The sequence below is a fragment of the Heterocephalus glaber genome, unplaced genomic scaffold (assembly GCF_053883595.1).
Source record: "Heterocephalus glaber isolate CG9 unplaced genomic scaffold, H.glaber_assembly_v1.0 deba00001547, whole genome shotgun sequence".
Taxonomy (NCBI): domain Eukaryota; kingdom Metazoa; phylum Chordata; class Mammalia; order Rodentia; family Bathyergidae; genus Heterocephalus; species Heterocephalus glaber.
The window spans coordinates 5,919,792-5,937,406 of NW_028258340.1; the positions used below are offsets into that span (position 1 = coordinate 5,919,792).

General features: G+C 35.3%; 2 long non-coding RNA genes across 2 annotated transcripts in view; one reads left to right on the plus strand and one right to left on the minus strand.

Annotated features, from left to right (window-relative positions):
- Window positions 1–17,615, minus strand: part of LOC147824329 (uncharacterized) — a 161,579-nt gene that overhangs the window by 17,759 nt on the left and 126,205 nt on the right. The window lies entirely within an intron of this gene.
- LOC110350253 (uncharacterized) overlaps window positions 9,398–17,615 on the plus strand; it is a 55,565-nt gene continuing 47,347 nt past the window's right edge. The window contains exon 1 of the long non-coding RNA XR_002396715.2: window positions 9,398–9,459. This is a non-coding gene — a long non-coding RNA (uncharacterized LOC110350253). The remainder of the gene's footprint in view (window positions 9,460–17,615) is intronic.

Genomic DNA, 17,615 nt, shown 5'->3' on the forward strand with positions numbered 1-17,615 from the left:
CTGCAAGATTAAGTTTCTAGTGGGGTTTTGTGCCTTATCATATTCAAATACTGATAAATTATTTCTGATTGGAATCTCTTGCTGAACATTCGTGTTTGTATTTTTTCTCCTTAGAACAATAAAATAACAATTGGAAAAAATGAAATAGATCAGGTGATTCATCTATTTACTCTGTTCTATAAATCCCATTTAAAATTATTGTAAGAATAAGTTGTAGGCTAAGTGCTTGATGTGTATTGAATTTTATCTTGATCATCAGAAAACAGTAGGAAGTACTATTTTACCTGAAAGACAGAAAAAAAAAACTGCAAAGCAATTTAATTTAGAACTTGGTCTTAGTCCTGTGGAGAAAATACCACCACTGTCAATACTGGGAGGAGCATTCTGGAGGGGATGTACTGGCGTTTTCCAAGGTTAAACAGAGTAACCATTCCTCCTTTTGATTAGATGGTCTAGATCTATACTTATTTCTATTTCTTTGCCTTTATATATCTACATCTTTTTACAGCAATGTATTGATAAAGGTGCAAATTCCAGTACATAATATATTCCCAGACAAGAAAAAAGAAGCTTTGTGAACAATTGCAGTCCACAATTTACATGGTTAGAGCCCCTTGGTCTACACTTGATTTCCCTGTGTCCTCTCTATTCTCTATCACAGGATGAGTATGATAAAATGATAGAGTAGAGGACTCATGGTATGGTGTCATTTGGGAATTGACAAAGGAAACTTTTTTCTCTCCAATTATTGCTCTCTTGTAGAACTCAGTTCTTCCCTTCCTTCTCTACCCTCCAAACACATATGTTTTTTTACTGCACCCACAATTCAGTCAGGACACTGATAGAAGTGAAGAGTGCAGGGGACTTTGTGCTCTGGCTTTGCATCTATTTAGACTACTGGATTCCTCTTTAGAACAATAACTGGGCAAGAGGACAGCCAATTAAGGTGATGTCAGCTGCTCTAACAGATAATTTTTGAACTCTCAGAGGCTTAATAAAATTGAATGTATTTCTCTGTCATTGTACCATGTATAGTCTAATACAGTGAACAGGGGACCAGGTTTCTTCACATGGCCATTAGTAGACCTACGTTTCTTGCACTTTTTAATGCTTCCTTAAAATTCCACCATATTTAATATGTGGCCTACAAGACTTCTACAAAAGGAAACAAATGAGATAGATAGGTAATAGGTACGTAGGTAGAGAGATGACTTTTATGATCAAAGCTGGAGATGGCCTGCCTTATTTCTGCACATATTCCAGTGGTCACAGAACTCAGATCACATGGACTCCATCTAACCAGGGCTGGTCAATGTAGTTTAGCTACGTCCAGGAGGAAAGCAAAAAAAGTTGGTGAGCATAGTGGCTCTACAGCAATAGTTCTTTCTAGTTCTTGTCCTTGGGAATATATAACGCAGGGCCCACAAAACCCAAAACTTACCATAGCAGTGAACAATCATAGATTCTATTACATATTATTTGAGAATCTGTCTGCTGTGGAGTACGAAGAAACATGTAGAAGAACAATGATGACATTTTTATGGTAATTTTTAAAATATTTTCACAATATAGTCTTGTGGTACATTACTCAACATTTAAAAATAAATGTGTAGAAAATAAAAGTAGCTCCAAGAGGCAGTTAAGGCGAAAAAGAAACAAAGTATCCTGAGTGTCAAGTATTCAGCCTCATTAGATATGAGCAAAAAAGGCCTAAATTTTGAATTGCACAAGTCTCTCATGTCTTTGCGTGCTAAGATTTCAGGGTGAAGCAGAGTGAACCTTATGTCAGGTACAAAGCGTAGCTGGATAGCACAGCTCTAAGTGGGAAATCTGCTGCCAAGCACCTGCAGGTTATGGACGAACGAGAGAAGCTGAATGAAAGATACTCTCCAAGAAAGACAGCAGCCTCAGCTTGTTGATGGCTTTGTTAGCTGTAGCTGGTTGAGACAAAGGGGAAGGTTAAAAGAGAGGTTAAAAGAACAATTGGGGTTGTGCAGTTAACTGCCTTTGTATACTTTAATGAAACAATTATTATATAACAAAGTCATGATTGTTCTGTTGGTATATACTCTTTAATTCCCTAGAAGCTTATTGATTAGAGTAGCTCAAGTTTATTATGTCATTTTCTGTCTTTATAAGTGGGAAAAGAGTAGTGGTTTTAAATTATGACTATAAATTCTTTGATAATCTTTCTACTAAGAGATGGAGTCAAATTCCCCTCTCCTTGGCCAAAGTGACTTGCTTTTTATGAGTAGAAAGCCACAAACATGACATAAATGACTTCTGAGACTTGATCATAAATGGCTTTCACTTGGCTCTCTGCTTTTCTTGAGCTCTTTGCCCTTAGAACCTTGGTGCCTTGCTGTGAAAAAGTTCAGGCCACACAGAGAGGCCACATATAGACAGTTGACTGATGTCCCCAACTGAGGTGTCGGGTGACAAGGAATATGAATAATCAGTAATTTGAGTAAGGAAGCCTCCCAGAAGTTTTATAGACCTGGCCGCAATCTGTCTATAACTGCAAGAAATACCTCCAGCGAGAGCTACCAAGCTGATCCTTATTAACCTGCAACACCGTCAAAGATACTAATAAATAATTGTATGTTTTTGTTTTTTTTGGTCAGGCGTATAGGTAGTCAAAAACTAAGTTAGAGTGATTTATCACACAGCTATAGACAACCAAATCAAGTGGCCATACTATGGAAAAACCATTCTTATTTTCCTCAAATTCCTCCATGCATTGAAGTATTTGAATACTTATAGTCTGGGGAGCAAAGGACAAGTTGATTCCTACTGACAAGGCCTTGAATCCCAGCTTAGCAAGCACTTCTAGTGCCATGAAATGAGGGAAAATTCTCCATGTGATCTCCAAAGTGAGAAGGGAAGGGAAAAGGAACAGGAAAGGAAAATTGAACTGCAAAATATATGTTCCCTAGGACTTATGTAAAACATGAGTGAATAAAAGCATGTTTGGAAAACTTTGAAATTGTAATTCCTCTATAATAATCTAAGTAAAAAACATGCACTAACTACTGCTGTCCAAAGGATATGATTGCCATTAAGCCATTTATTCTAACCGAGCCTTTCTTCATTAGCTGTCAAATATTGATAACATATCTATCTTATTTAAAGATCAACTGAGGTCATGAATGTAATTTAGTCTTGGTAACACCAAGCAAATGTACAGCAAATATTATCAATTCAACTATATGCGGTATCAGGTCTACCCACAGCATCTTATTCAGAGGAAATATCACTATTAGTTCATAGTCTATGTCTGATAGACCTCAATTTGCTGATGATTCAGCAGAGTTTATGTGCTTGTTTTTTCCTTTTGAGACTGGTTGCAGTTTAGCTAAGTGCTAACTGGAAAACCTTGAGCAAGTTCCTCAGCTTTCTGCAATTTTTCCTTCTGTAAAATGGGAAATAATGGCTACTATTAAATGAAAAACTTTGGACATATTAAATTCAACTATGTGAGGCAGCTCACAGATCCAGAACAAGTTCAGAGCAACTCTACCTACAACATGGGCAGATTATACAGTAGCCAGACAAAAGGGAGTGATCTACAGAAAATGGAAGCAAGGTAGACACAGCCAGACTGGTTCCAGCTTGTTTTGTTTGAATGTGATTTGAGCAGTCACTGTTTATGGATGATTGAGATTTAGCCACTTGGTACACGAGTCACAGGATTAGAGTGTGTACATAGCAAGTTAGGTTATACTTCTCAATGTATGGAGAAATCTTTAGGCCAAACTTTCAAAACGGAGGCAGATTTAGGCCAAACTTAACAGCATTATACAGGATGACTGTGGGAGTTAAAGGAGGAAATATGGGGACAAAAGCTATCCTAAAGTCGGGAAGAAGGATAGTTGTGTTTTCATTTGCATTTTCTTTGTTAATAACTTTAAAAAAGTGATGAGCAACAAAGTTACTAGGAAGAAAACCATTCTTGATATCCTTTATTTTTTAAATTGCAACCAGTTATTTTGGTTCAGCTGGGCTGTGGAGACACACTACACAGGCTTATAACAGAGCCATGTGGCATCAGCAGCGGAGGCCATCACATGGTAGAATTGCCACATCAACATGGCAAGACTCCAGAGCTAGCACTCCTTTCCTTCTGTTCTTAGTAGCCCAGGATTGAGGCTCTTATAGGGTGGCTAAGCCCTGGAGTTGCCAATAAATCCACTAACAGTTCAGTGAGTGTAATGCGGTGTTATTTAATTTTTCCCTGAGGTTTAAAAATATTTTCTCTCATCTTTCTGGCAGAAGTATATGATTATATAGCCACTCACTGAATACTTGCTGTAGCTGTACAACCATATTAAATACATAATCAAATTTATCAATTTTCAACAGATATCTCTTCAGATGGCACATCCCTTCTCCAATTTACTCCCAATAAAATGGGGAAGAAATTGTTATGGAAAAGAAAAACATCTAGCTTTGTATTTATTTACATTAATTATTTTTTATTTTCTTTATTATTAACAAACATGCTAAATGCTTGAATTGTCAATATTGATTCAAAGTCAGAATAGAGTTTATGATTTCTTCCATATATACTTCTAGAATAAATTAACTTTAAAACAATCTACACCTTCAGATTATTCCTCAGTTTGGCAAAGGTAATACTACTCTATCTCAATATTTGGAATGTAACATTTTTTCCAGTTTTGGAAACAAAGAATTGAATTTGATATCAAGGCCTATTACAAAAATAGAGAAAGGGATTTGTCCATATTAATTATTCAGATGCAAATCAGCATATTCCTATTTTCCTACCTGATTTTAGCAGTGTCAACATTCAGGCAAATTGGTTTCTTCTCTCACTATCTTTCAGTAGCACATTAACATGCATTAGGTTAAAAAATGTAAGATTCTGTAACAATTACATGAACTACAATAATGAAACAAAAACCGGTGCTTTGAGGAAGACAGCCATGTCAATAGCTACTACATTTTAAAAAGTTAATTTTATTAGTACACTTTTGCTATACATAATGATTAAATTCATCATAGGGAATTTGTACCTGTACATAATATATCTTGATTCTTCCTTTTTCCCCAATCCCCTCTGCTCCCTTCAACCCTTCTTCCTCTCCTCATTCTTTGCTTCCATTTTTTCCTTCTATTCTTTTTTTCTTCTCCCTTTTTTCCTTCCCCCTCACCCCTCCTTTTTTCTCCTTCTCATTTGAACATTTTATTCCTACTTCCCAATATCTATCATTCATTTTGATCCCTATTTACCCTTTCACTTTTTCACATCAGAGAAACAATGTGATATTTAAACATGCATGCTTGATTTATTTCACTAAAAATTATCTTCTCAAGGTATATCCATATACATAAAAATGTCTCAAGTTTGTTCTATTACATTGTATATAAAACTACATTTTCTTTGTCCATTCATCCATTGAAAGGCATGTGGGCTGTTTCCAAGATTTAGTTATTACACATTGTGCTGCTGTAAACATGGGTGCATATATCGCTGTGGTATGATTCTTTTAACTCAGGAAGATATCAAGAAGAGGAATAGCTGGGTCAAATGAGCTTTTTGAGGAGTCTCCTTACTGATTTCCATATTTGTTGTACCAATTTACACTCCCTGCAACAGTGGAGAACGGTTTCTTTTTCTCCACAGCCTCACTAGCATTGATTACTGGTTGATTTCTTGATGACAGTCATTTTTTCTGGAGTGAGATGGAATGTTAGTGTTATTTTAATTTGCATTTTCTAATAACCAACAATATTGAGCATTTTTTCATATATTTACTTGCTCTGAGAAATGTCTATTCATTTCAGATGCCCATGTTTTGACTGAGTCTTTAAATTTGGGGCAGTCTGATGCTTTTGTTTTTTATATATTCTGGATATTATTCCTTTGTCTGAGAAATAGCTGGTAAAAATAAGATTTTACCATTTTGTGGGTTTACTCTTCACTCTGTTGGTGGTTTCTTTTGCTGTGCAAAAGCTTTTTTAAAAAGTGTTTTTAATTTGATGTAATCTCAGTTGTTGGCTCTTTGTGATATTTCCTGTGCAATCGGGGTTTTGTTCATAAAGTACTTACCTACCCCTATGTCTTCAAGAGTTTTACCTATTTTATCTTCTAGCAGATTCAGTTTTTCTGTTTTCATATTTAGATCTTTGATATATTCTGATTTTAGTTTAGTGCATGGAAAGAGACATGGCTCTAGGTTTAATCTTCGGCATGTGGAAAGCCAGTTTTCCCAGTACCATTTATTAAAGAGGCTATCTTTCTTCCAGTGAAGCTGTTTGACCGCTTAGTCAAAGATAAAGTAGCTGAGTGTGTTTGGAGTTGTTTCTGCATCTTATATTCTGTTCCATTGATCCTCAGTTCTTCTTGTTGCCAGCACCATGCTGTTTTTATCACAGTAATAGCTACTAAATTTTCAACCCCAAAAGTGTTGTTCTGTTGAGACCTAAAGAACTTTCTCTACTAACACTGTAAAATCTTAAACATATCAAATTTTATTTACTTTCTTTTAAACTGTGATTCAAAAATAAAAAATATGGTTGAATATTTGCTGAGTTTTTAAGTTATTTTGACCTTGTCAATAAGAGTCCAGAAATCACCTCCCTTGTTGCCACTTGCTTTTTCTAAGATAAATGTGGAGAAACTAATGCTTAAGTAAAGATATAATTCTCAAATTTTAAAACTCAGGAATAATCCATAAGGAGGGCTTATTGTAATGTACTATACCCAATTCATACCCTGTAGTGTTTATGTGTAAGGCCAACTTTATCAATTGGTCTACGTAAACATGGGCACATACATTTATTCTCCCCTGTGTTTCTAAAATCACTCTTATTAAATCCTGAGCAGAAATAAAAGAATATTTATCAAGCCTATGTAAGATAAACTGGGTATGGTAGTACACACCTGAAATCTCAGATACTTGGGAGGCTGAGGCAGGATGGTCAAAAGTTAGAGACCAGCCTAGGAAACTTAGCAAAATCTTGTCTCAAAAAAAATGGACCAAGGACATAACTCAGTGGTGAAACACTTTCCTAGCGTGCATGAGGTCCTGAGTTCAACACCCAGTATCAAAAAAAAACTGAATCAAACCCATATATATATATGATAAAAGCCTATGTAAATATAAATATATAACATATATATGATAAAAACAATAACATGAGTAATACCCACATACCCTCCAACTCAGTTAAGTAAAGGATATGTGTGAAATCCACTGTGATAACTACCCTGACCCCCAACTCATTGCCTACCCTGTCAGAGGTTACTTCTCAGTTTTCTTAATAGCTTGCCACATATGTTTATGTCTCTAAAGATAAAATGTTAAATTTTACATGCTTTTATAACTTTATTCTTTTGAATAAAATATATACATTCTTCTGCAAATTTTCTGTTTTGGAAAAACATTATCCTTTAGAGATTCACGTGTATTGCTACATATAGCAGCATTTCGACCATTTACATTGTTCAGTATTATTCTGTAATATGAATATACCACATTTTTATTTTCCCATCCTACTGTTAACTACTCCTGCAGTATTTCTATGTTTTTGCTATTACAAATCATCTTCATAACAAACATAGATGTTTTCACAAATGCACTCTAATTTGTAGGTGCACCAATTGTCACATCACAGTTTATTGAAAATTTTATTTCATATACATTAATTTTCAGGTAAAGCTTTATTATATATCAAATTTTCATATAAAACTAGATTGTTTCTGGGACTTCTATTTTGGCCCATTGGTCCATTTATCTACCTCTGAGCAATATTTTATCTCATTAGTGTACCTTTATAATAAATCTTGATTTCAAGTATGACAAAGTGTTCAAGTTCTTTAAAAGCCTTAATATTCTTTGTAATATGAAATTCTGCATATATTTCAGTTTCAGCTTGTCAAGTTTCCAAAAATATCATCTTGGAATCTGATTGGAATTACATTGTACTCATAGATTAATTTAAATGCCTAAGGCTTAAAATCTTGTATATTCTGCTGCATCCTACATAATTTCAGATACAGATAATCATTACAATTCACTTGTAAATATTTTAAAATTTCTATTATTTCTTCTTTGATCTTTGTAAGTAGTATATATCTTAATTTTGAAACACTTGGAATTTTAAAATTATGATAATGATTTCTAACTTGTTTTGTGGTCAGAGAAGATAGGTTATGGAATCTTTTGGAATTTATTGAGACTTGCTCTTTATGCCACTATATGATAATTTTATTTATTTATTTATTTATTTAGGTACCAGGGATTGAACTCAGGACCTTGCACTCACGAGGCAGGCACGGTGCCACTGAGCTAAATCCCCTGCCCTACGTGGTAATTTTTTAAAAGTCCAGGTTTGTTTGAAATTATGCACTAAAGAATTTAATCTTGGCCAAAAGGTTCTGATAAAAATTTTAGCTACTCTCTTTTTTTCTCATTGCTGGTACAAAATATCTGACACCCACAAGTTAAAGGAGAAAAGTTTTGTTTTGGCTCACAGTTTGTAGAGGTTTCAGTCCATAGTCAGCTGGCTCCAAGGCAGAGTGGCATGGCAGAATGCTATGGCAGAGGAAAAACAGCCTGTGGCATGCCAGGCAGGGAGCAGAAGGACTTCCTTCCTTCCCTTTTCATTCTGTCCAGGCTAAAAGCCTATTGGTTGGTGCCACTCACACTCAGGGTAGGTCTTTCCTCTTTAGTAAGTCAGAACATCATCCACTCCCAGAACTATGCTAAACCAATCAGTGGACTGACCTAGTATCACATAGTCATGATTCAGTCACCTCCCCAAAGTCCCACCTATGAGCACATGAGCCTTTGGGGGGACATCTAGATATAAGCCATAATAGCTACTGTATTAAAATATGTAATGGTTGTTTGTTTCATTTTGGAGTTATTCCTGAGGTTAGTTTTAATAAGATATTAATATGATTTCCCCAGATCTATATTCAAGTTTATATTTTTCATCAGCTATTTCTAATCAACTGTTAAACTCATTCATTGAATTTTTATTTCAATTACTGTTTTTCTGATACTTTTACATTTTAAATCTACTTACACATTTGCATAGTGTCTTGCTACTTTTTCTTATTTTAACCCAGTTTCTATACTTTTAGAACTATTGAAACTATTTAGAAAACCTACTATGTGTCTAATAATTTAATATTTTCACTATTCTGGGTCTGATTCTGTGCTCTGTTGTTCCACTGTTTTGCATTCACCATGTTTGATGTCTTACACCATTTGATGATAAGTTCATAGTTTAAGGAATTTGAGCTAAGAGACTGCATTAAAGTAAGGGTTGAAACAATTTATTCAAAGATCTGCATTTATTTCTGTCAAGTACCTGAAGCATTTTTAGCCCAGGATCACTTTAAATAAATCTCCTTAAATTTTCTCAGATCATCCAGATTGTATGAATTCCAACTGAGATCTCACAGGAGGAACAACCTATTCTCAAGTAAGATTTTCCTCCTTCCATTCATCTCCAAATTTTAATATCCTTGTGGGAAGAGATATTTAATTCTTTCTTAGTTTGAAGATGTAACCTGTTGGGATTTCAACATTTTATAGGCATGCAGACATATGAGTGATCTCCTATTACACTCTAAGTAGGCTCAGATCTTTGTGTCCTGTTCCTCAATGCCTGGGAGGCCATTTTAAACTCATATTCACCGATTTAGCAAACCTTGTTTCAAAATCCAAACTGAATGAATTGTTCTTTCACCTCTGAGTTTCTGTTTAATTTAATTTTCAGCTCTGAGCAATGGTTACTAATTTGCAGGCTCATTAATACATTAAAAAGAATTTACTGTCTCGTGTAACTTTTTAAAAAGTTGTACAGTGGACTCTTGACTTATGAACTTGATCGGTTCCCGAGGGCTGATTGTAACTCAAGTGGGTTGTAGGTCAATACAGCTGAGATCTCAATGGGTGCACGCTATAGATAACAAGAGGCAGATGAATCTTCATTAACCTAATTAACCCAAGTTGTTCATATGTCAGACCAGTCGTGAGTTGAGGGTCCACTCTACTTAGTGGTAAGGGTTTTTAGGGGATGTAGACTGCTTCACTGTTTCATAGAAAGGATTTTAATATATTTTTTAAATTTCATTGTTAATTTTATTGGTAAATTTTAGATATACATAGTGATCATATTCATAATAGGGAATTTGTACCTTTACATAATATATCTAGATTCTTCTTTCATTTTTCCCCAATTCCATCCCCTTCTTTCAATCCCTCTTTCCCCTGGAAAAAATGGAAACAGATTTTTGTAAATCACATGTTTTCACTGTCAGACTCCCTCAATTAAAATATGTAAGTCTTTTGTTTTAGATTTTTAAAAAAATCTCTGTTTTCAAATGTTTGTCAAATAGTTAAGAATCTCTGTTATTTCAAATTGTATAATCTGAGCAAGAGCTAAGGCTTTACTTTGATCCATACAAGTAGAAGAGTATGTTTTGTAAAAATGAATGTTGCTCTGATAGTCAGAATTTGATGGTTTAGTATTAAGAAAAAGTATGAATAAGAGTATTATAAACTGTATTTTAAAAATTCTGTTTTCCCTTCTCTTTAAGTAGATTATGTAGCTCTACTCATTGCCATCTGACTTGCCATACATAGCATGGGAACAGTGTATATCCCTAGTTCAGTACTGGTTGGAGAGAGGGAAATATTTAACTCTGTGTTTCTGTGTAAGTTTTCATGTAACTCATCAAAATTCTTGAGTACTTATCATATGAAAGAAACTCTGATAGATGTTGTGGAAGATCCAAGATGAATCAGGCCTCTTGTCTGTACTGGAGTGGCAAACAATGCCATGGGAAATATGGATGAATTCATTTTAAAAACTAAAATACAAGGTAAACAGCAATGAGTGCTATAGATTGTCAAGGAAATACAGCAAAATATGGAATAAATTCCAACGGGGAAGTTGGAAGTGGTATACTGAATGTTTAAAAACTGCCTCTCTGGTGATAAAAACCCTCATTTGTACATTTACCAGTTTCTATGGTATAAATTCCTTCACCGTGGTTGATTTCAATGTCAACTGGCTCAAAAACGTCTGAAAATATAACAAATGGATTTTTGCATGATGAATAATGGAATATTAATTAGCCAAAAATATGAAATTCTGTCATTTACAGCAACATGGAAGAACCTGGAAGATTATTATGTGAAGTATGTCAGACAGAGATAGACAAATACTGTAAGATCTTATCATATGTGCAATCTAAAATGTTAATTTCATAAGAGCAGAGAATATGATAATGGTTACTAGAGGATTGGGTGAGTAAGAGGGGATAGAGAGAGGTTGGTCATGGGTACAAACTTATAGTTAGATCAGAGTAAATTCTATTGCACAAGAGGTTGACGCTAGTTAACAACAATGCACTGCATAGTATACTTCAAAATAACTAGAAGATAGGCCTTTGAATGTTTCACCATAAAGAAATGATAAACGTTTGAGGTGTTGGATACACTGATTAGCCTGATTTGATCATTACACAAAGTATGATTACACATGTATCAAAACAGCACATTGTACCCCATAAATTTATACAATTATTGTGTGTTGATTAAAAATAAAATGAAATTTGAAAACAAACCTGCTGGAAAGTGTAACTACACCAAATGAAGGAATAGAATAGCAATGGGAAAAAATAGAGTCCAAATAATAGAGGAACTAACATAGAAGAGAGGCAAAGGCAATTCCCAAGATTGTAGAGAAGTCTTATGATGATAGCATTGCAGCATGCCTGCTGAACAAAATCAGATATAGTCAGGAAGATAGGGTCCTCAAGTGCATGCTTCTTTGAACCACTTCTTAAAGACAGGAACTATTTGACACACTTCAGAGGAATTTTAGTTTCATTGATGAGTATGGAGAGAATTAATAATAAGTAAATAAAAAACCAAGAAATTAAACACATATGAAACATTTATTTTCAGGAAAATAAGGTGTATAAGAAAGGAAGGGCATTTTTCTTCCTATTTCACATTATCTATTATACCTTTTAGTCCTTATTTACACTTTGTTTCTCACACTAGAGAAACTATTCGGTATTTACACATGTGTGTCCTATTTATTTCACTTAAGAGTGTCGCCTCAATGTGCATCCATTTAGCTATAAATGTCTCTAATTTCTCAAATTTTATGGCTGAGTAGTACTCCATTTTATTTACAAAACCACATTTTCTTTATCCAGTCTCCAGTTGATGGGCAATTGGGCTGCTTCCAAGTTTCAGCTATTACAACTTGTGCTGCTATGAACATGGGTGCACATATATCACTGTGGTATGATTCTTTTTAATTATTTTGGAAAGATACTCAGCAGGGGAATAGCTGGGTCAAATGGGACTTCAAGTCCTAGTTCTTTGAGGTATCTCCATACTGATTTCCACAGTGGTTGCACCAGGAAAGAAGGGAATGGAATTAATATGAGAAAAGGAAAAAATGGAAACAAAGTCTTTGTAAATAGGGAAGGATGGAGGGGTTGAAGGGAGGGCAGGGGAAGGGGGAAAAATAAGAACCAAGAGAGATTATGTAAAGGTGCAAATTTCCAATGATGAATGTCATTATATTGTATACCTAAAATGTACCAATAAAATAATACTTAAAAAAAAGAAAGGAAGGGCAGTTGTCCTATGGAAGTCATTTAACTGACTAATACTTATTTATATCTATGTTGGAAAAATAAGGAGAGGCACAGAAGTTAATGTGGATTGTTGGTCAGCTTTCTATTACTACAACAAAATACCTGAGATAAGTAACTTATAATATGAAAAGATTTATTTTGGCCTCCAATTTTAGAAATTCTAGTCCACGACTGATTGAACCCATTGCTTTGAGTCTGTGGTAAAGCAGAACATCATGGTAGGAGCACATGGTGGATCAAAGCTGTTCACCTCATGTCTAGGAAGCAAAAATGAGAGACAGGACCAGGGTACTATGGTCCCCTTTGAGGACACACCCCCAGTGACTGAGAGACTCCCTCTAGACCAGCAGTGGCAAACTTATGGGACATGTGCTGCAGTGGGCACGCAGAGCCCTTTCGTTTGGCACGTGAGCCAAGTTGCCCCAGTAGCCAGTTGAGCATTGGATAACAGTTGTTTTTTTCTAAAATAACACCTCAGTATTCAGGTTTAATTGCAGTGCTGACATTTTGTGATAAATATATGTTTTGAGTTACAGTTTGGGCACTCAAACTCTAAAAGGTTTGCCATGAATGCTAGGCCCTGCATCTTAAAGTTTTCATTACCTTTCAATAGTGCCACCCTGGAAACCAAGCCTTTAATACATGAGACTTTGGTGGGAACTTCTAGATCCAAACTATAGCAGTGTGATAGTGTAAGAATGCATAGTGGTAAGCTCAGCCGGTCCCAGCACCCGGAAAGAAGCTCACCCGCTGCCATCCCAGGCTCCTAGGGCCAAGAAGGGCAGAGAAGCTCAGCCAGTCCCAGCACCCAGAAGGAAGCTCCCCGCCTCCATCCCAGGCTCCTAGGGCAGAGAAGCTCAGCAGGTCCCAGCACCCAGAAGGAAGCTCCCCCACCGCCATCCCAAGCTCCTAGGGCAGAGAAGGTGAGCCGCGTGGGTGCCAGAAGCACCCCCACCCCCACCCCAGGGAAATGAGAAGACACATAAACAAACCTCAAAACCAGACTTCCAGATCACCTACAGCAACCCCAAAGGGAAAAGAGATGGAACACTCTGATACTCAACCACCTGGACTCTCTAAACTGACAACAAAAGAGGATCTGGGAAAAATGAAATCAGAAATAAATACTCAGATAACAGCAAAGATTTTGCTCATGGTGCAAGACATGATTAATAAATCTAGAGAGTACACAGATAAAAAAATAGAGGATCTGAGGAACATGATGGAATCCCAACATAGGAAACAAATGGAATCCATAAAACAGATGCAAACAGATTTCCAGGAGATTAAAAACTCCATCAAAAGTCTGCTCAGTGGAATGAACCAATGTGAGGATAGAATTTCACATATAGAAGATAAGATTGCAATTAGTGAGGGGGGAAAGAAAAATTGCTTTAAAATTGTAAGGGAACATGAGAAATCAATCCAGCAGCTGCTAGACGATGCAAAGAAGAATAACATAAGACTGATTGGAGTCAATGAAGAAAGAGGAGAGAGTGCAGATGACATAAAAAACTGTTCACAGAAGTGATGGCAGAAAACATCCCAAGGAGGGGAAAAGAACTTGACATACAGATAAGTGAGGCATATAGGACTCCAGCTAGCCTTGATCAAAAAAAATCTACACATAGGCATATAAGAGTTAGGATTCCAGAATTCCAACAGAAGAATAAAATTCTCCAAGCAGTGAGAGAAAAGAAACAAATCACATACAAAGGAAAGCCCATCAGAATCACAGCACACTTCTCAATGCAAACCCTCAAGGCAAGAAGAGCTTGGAGTGATGTATTTCAAGCCCTAAAGGAAAACAGCCTCCAACCCAGATTGATGTACCCTGCAAAACTATCTTTCAAAATTGATGGAGAAATAAGATACTTTCATGATAAAGAGCACCTCAGGAACTTCATGAATACCAAACCAGCACTCCAAAAAATTTTACACAATACCCTAGGAAAAGACAATGAGCATCACAATCCCAGGAAACCCAGCAGAATGAATTTGTTGGGTGTGACAAATTAAATGCAAAGGGGGAGACTCTAACAAAAAGAAAAAGTCATGACAAGCCTTTTAAAACTTTTGACTTCATCTCCCTAATGAGTGTATAATTCAATCTTAATATTGTACTGATTAGTATTTTTCTGATTCTAGAATTGCACACCATTCCTTGTGCTATACTGGCTATTTATCATCTTCTTATGTTTACTTTTTAATTGGGTTGTCTATTAATGAGCTCTAAGAATTCTTTATATATTCTGCTCATAGGTTATATGCATTGTAAATATGGTCTGTTTAAGGACTACTTTTCATTTTAATGATGTCATTTAAAGTTCTAAATTTTGATGGAATCTCATTTATCAATATTTTTCTTTTATACATCATGTTTTTTGTATCCTAGGTAGTTCTTGCCTACCCTGAATTCATAAATATTTTCCCTTATAATTTCTTCTTACAGTCTTATACTTTTAGGCTTTCTTATTTAGGTTCATAGATCCCTTCAAGTTATTTTCATGTATGGAAAAAAAGGGTTGAGGTTAATTTTTTATATATGGATACCAGGTGTTCTAGTGCCATTTGCTGAAGACACTGTCTCTTCCTCGGCTTTTGAATTGAGTTTATATTTTATAAAATGCTAATGTTAAATAATCTTTCAAAGCTCAGTGGACCATATATGTATGGTTCTATTTCTAGATTCTCTGTTCTATTCCAATGATCTATATGTCTTTCCTTACACCAACACTGCCTTCATTACTGTAGCTTTAGAAGAAGTCTTAAAATTGGGTGCTAAACATCTTCCAACACTGTTTTTGTATTTGTTTTTGGCTTTTCTGAGTCCTTTGTACTCCTACATAACTTTAAATTTCAATATCCAGTTCTTCATTTATAGCAAGTATACACAGACCTGAATTTTTATATATACCTTGTGTTTTCTAATCCTGCTAAAATCAAGTACAAGTTCTAGGGGCTCCTAGAGATTTCTTAGTATTTTCTCTGTAGATGATCATTTCATCTACATATAAAGATTTTGCTTCTGCTGTGCCAATCCTATCCTAGTTGTGTCATTTTATTGCCAGATTATTTTGGTTTAGACCTATGTTTCAAAGTCTAATGGACAGATGAAGAGTAGGCATATATGCCCTTGTTTCCCACTTTAGGGAGAAAGCATCGTCTCCAGTCATAGAAGGAGTTTTTGTTGGAAGTATGGAGTACATGTCTTTGATCTGTTGAGAAGGTTCTGTTCTACTCCTAGTCTCCTGATAGCTTTTGCCATGAACAGCTGTAGAATTTAGTCCAATACTCTTTCTCCAACTAGTGACAGGATCATATGGCTTTCTCCTTTCCTCTGTTAAAATGATGACTTTTGGGGGTGGATCTTCCAATCCTGAACCAACACTGCCATCCCTATAACAAAACCTCTTTCTACATCCTGCCAGATCTGACTTCCAAGAGTTTGTTTTGTTAAACAAATTTCTATCTATGGTCATACTTTTTTCTCCTATTATCTTTATCCAGTTTTAGGATTAGCACAATGTTGATTTCCTAAAATGAGGGGAGAAGTGTTCCTTCTTTTTTCTGCTTTAAATGTTTGATATAATTTATCAGTTAAAATGTATATGAGCCTGCTGTTGTCATATAGGTAGGTTTTCCAGCTAGGAATATACTTTCTTTAATAGGTGCTATTCAAATTTTATATTTCCTCCAGAGTTAGTTTCATTAATTTGTCTTCTAAGTTAATTCTTAGAAGTTGTCAAATTTATTTCAAAAAAGATTTTTGTAATATGCTTTCTATATCCTTTTAAATTCTGTAAAATCTGTGGTAATGTCTCCTAGATCTTAATATTGTAATTTAAAAAATGTATAACTGATATTGTGTAACAGGAAGAGAAGGTCTAAAAGAGCAGGGGAATTGGGAGGGGTAGGGGAAGGGATAAAAGGGAAAGGAAAAAATATGAGAAGAGGAAAAAAAATGGAAACAAGGTCTTTGCAAATAGGGAAGGATGGAGGGGTGAAGGGAGGGCAAATGAAGGGGAAAAAAATAAGAACCAAGATACTCATGTAATGGTACAAGATCCCAATGATGAATGTAACTGTATTTTATACCTAAAATGTACCAATAAAGTTAATGGGGAAAAAAAAGGAATTAAAAGCATCATACCTCAATGATATATACACACCCATGTTTATAGTAACAGTTTGTAATAGCTAAATCTTAGAAACAACCCAAATGCCCATCAACTGATGAATGGATAAAAAGATGTGGTTTTTTTTTTTAATAAAATGGAGTACTGCTCAGCCATAAAAAAAAAAAAAAAAGAATGCATAGTGGAAAGTTCATCACAAGAAACCAATATATAGTGTTTAAAAATGGAAAAATTAATAAATAGCAGCATAGTGTGCTATCAAGGAATGTAAAAATGAATACTAAGAACATAGCTAGAAGAATAAAATTGTTCCCCCTGGGAAATAGAGTCACATTTGGGAGGAGATGGTAAGACTGTTTAATTGTATGCTTTTAGTAGTATTTCATTTTGGAAACTATCAATATTAGTATCAATAAAAAGAGTGAGCAGTACTAGAATATAATTGCATAGTAGCTCAGGTTAGTAGTACTAGCTAATCTTTCTACAATGTCAACAAGGTGGCAGGTCCTATGCTAAGGGCTTTTCATCCATTATCTTATATGTATAATTATCATAGTCATCATTTCAAGTAGGTGCTTTTTGACAGAAAAGGTTCAGCAGTATCTTTGCTAAAATATGACTTTCAGCCTCCTGTCTATTGAGCCCTAGGTCTTCACTATTCTTACCTTCTATAGTTTGTCCAGACTTACTCGCCTCCCTGGAATTTCTAGATTTGTGGTGAGAAATGCAAATTATTTCAAAGGTTCATAGCTATATGTCAGGTTCAAACTTTCTTTTTTTCCTGGAATCTTGCAGCCTTGCTTCCATTTCTGGTT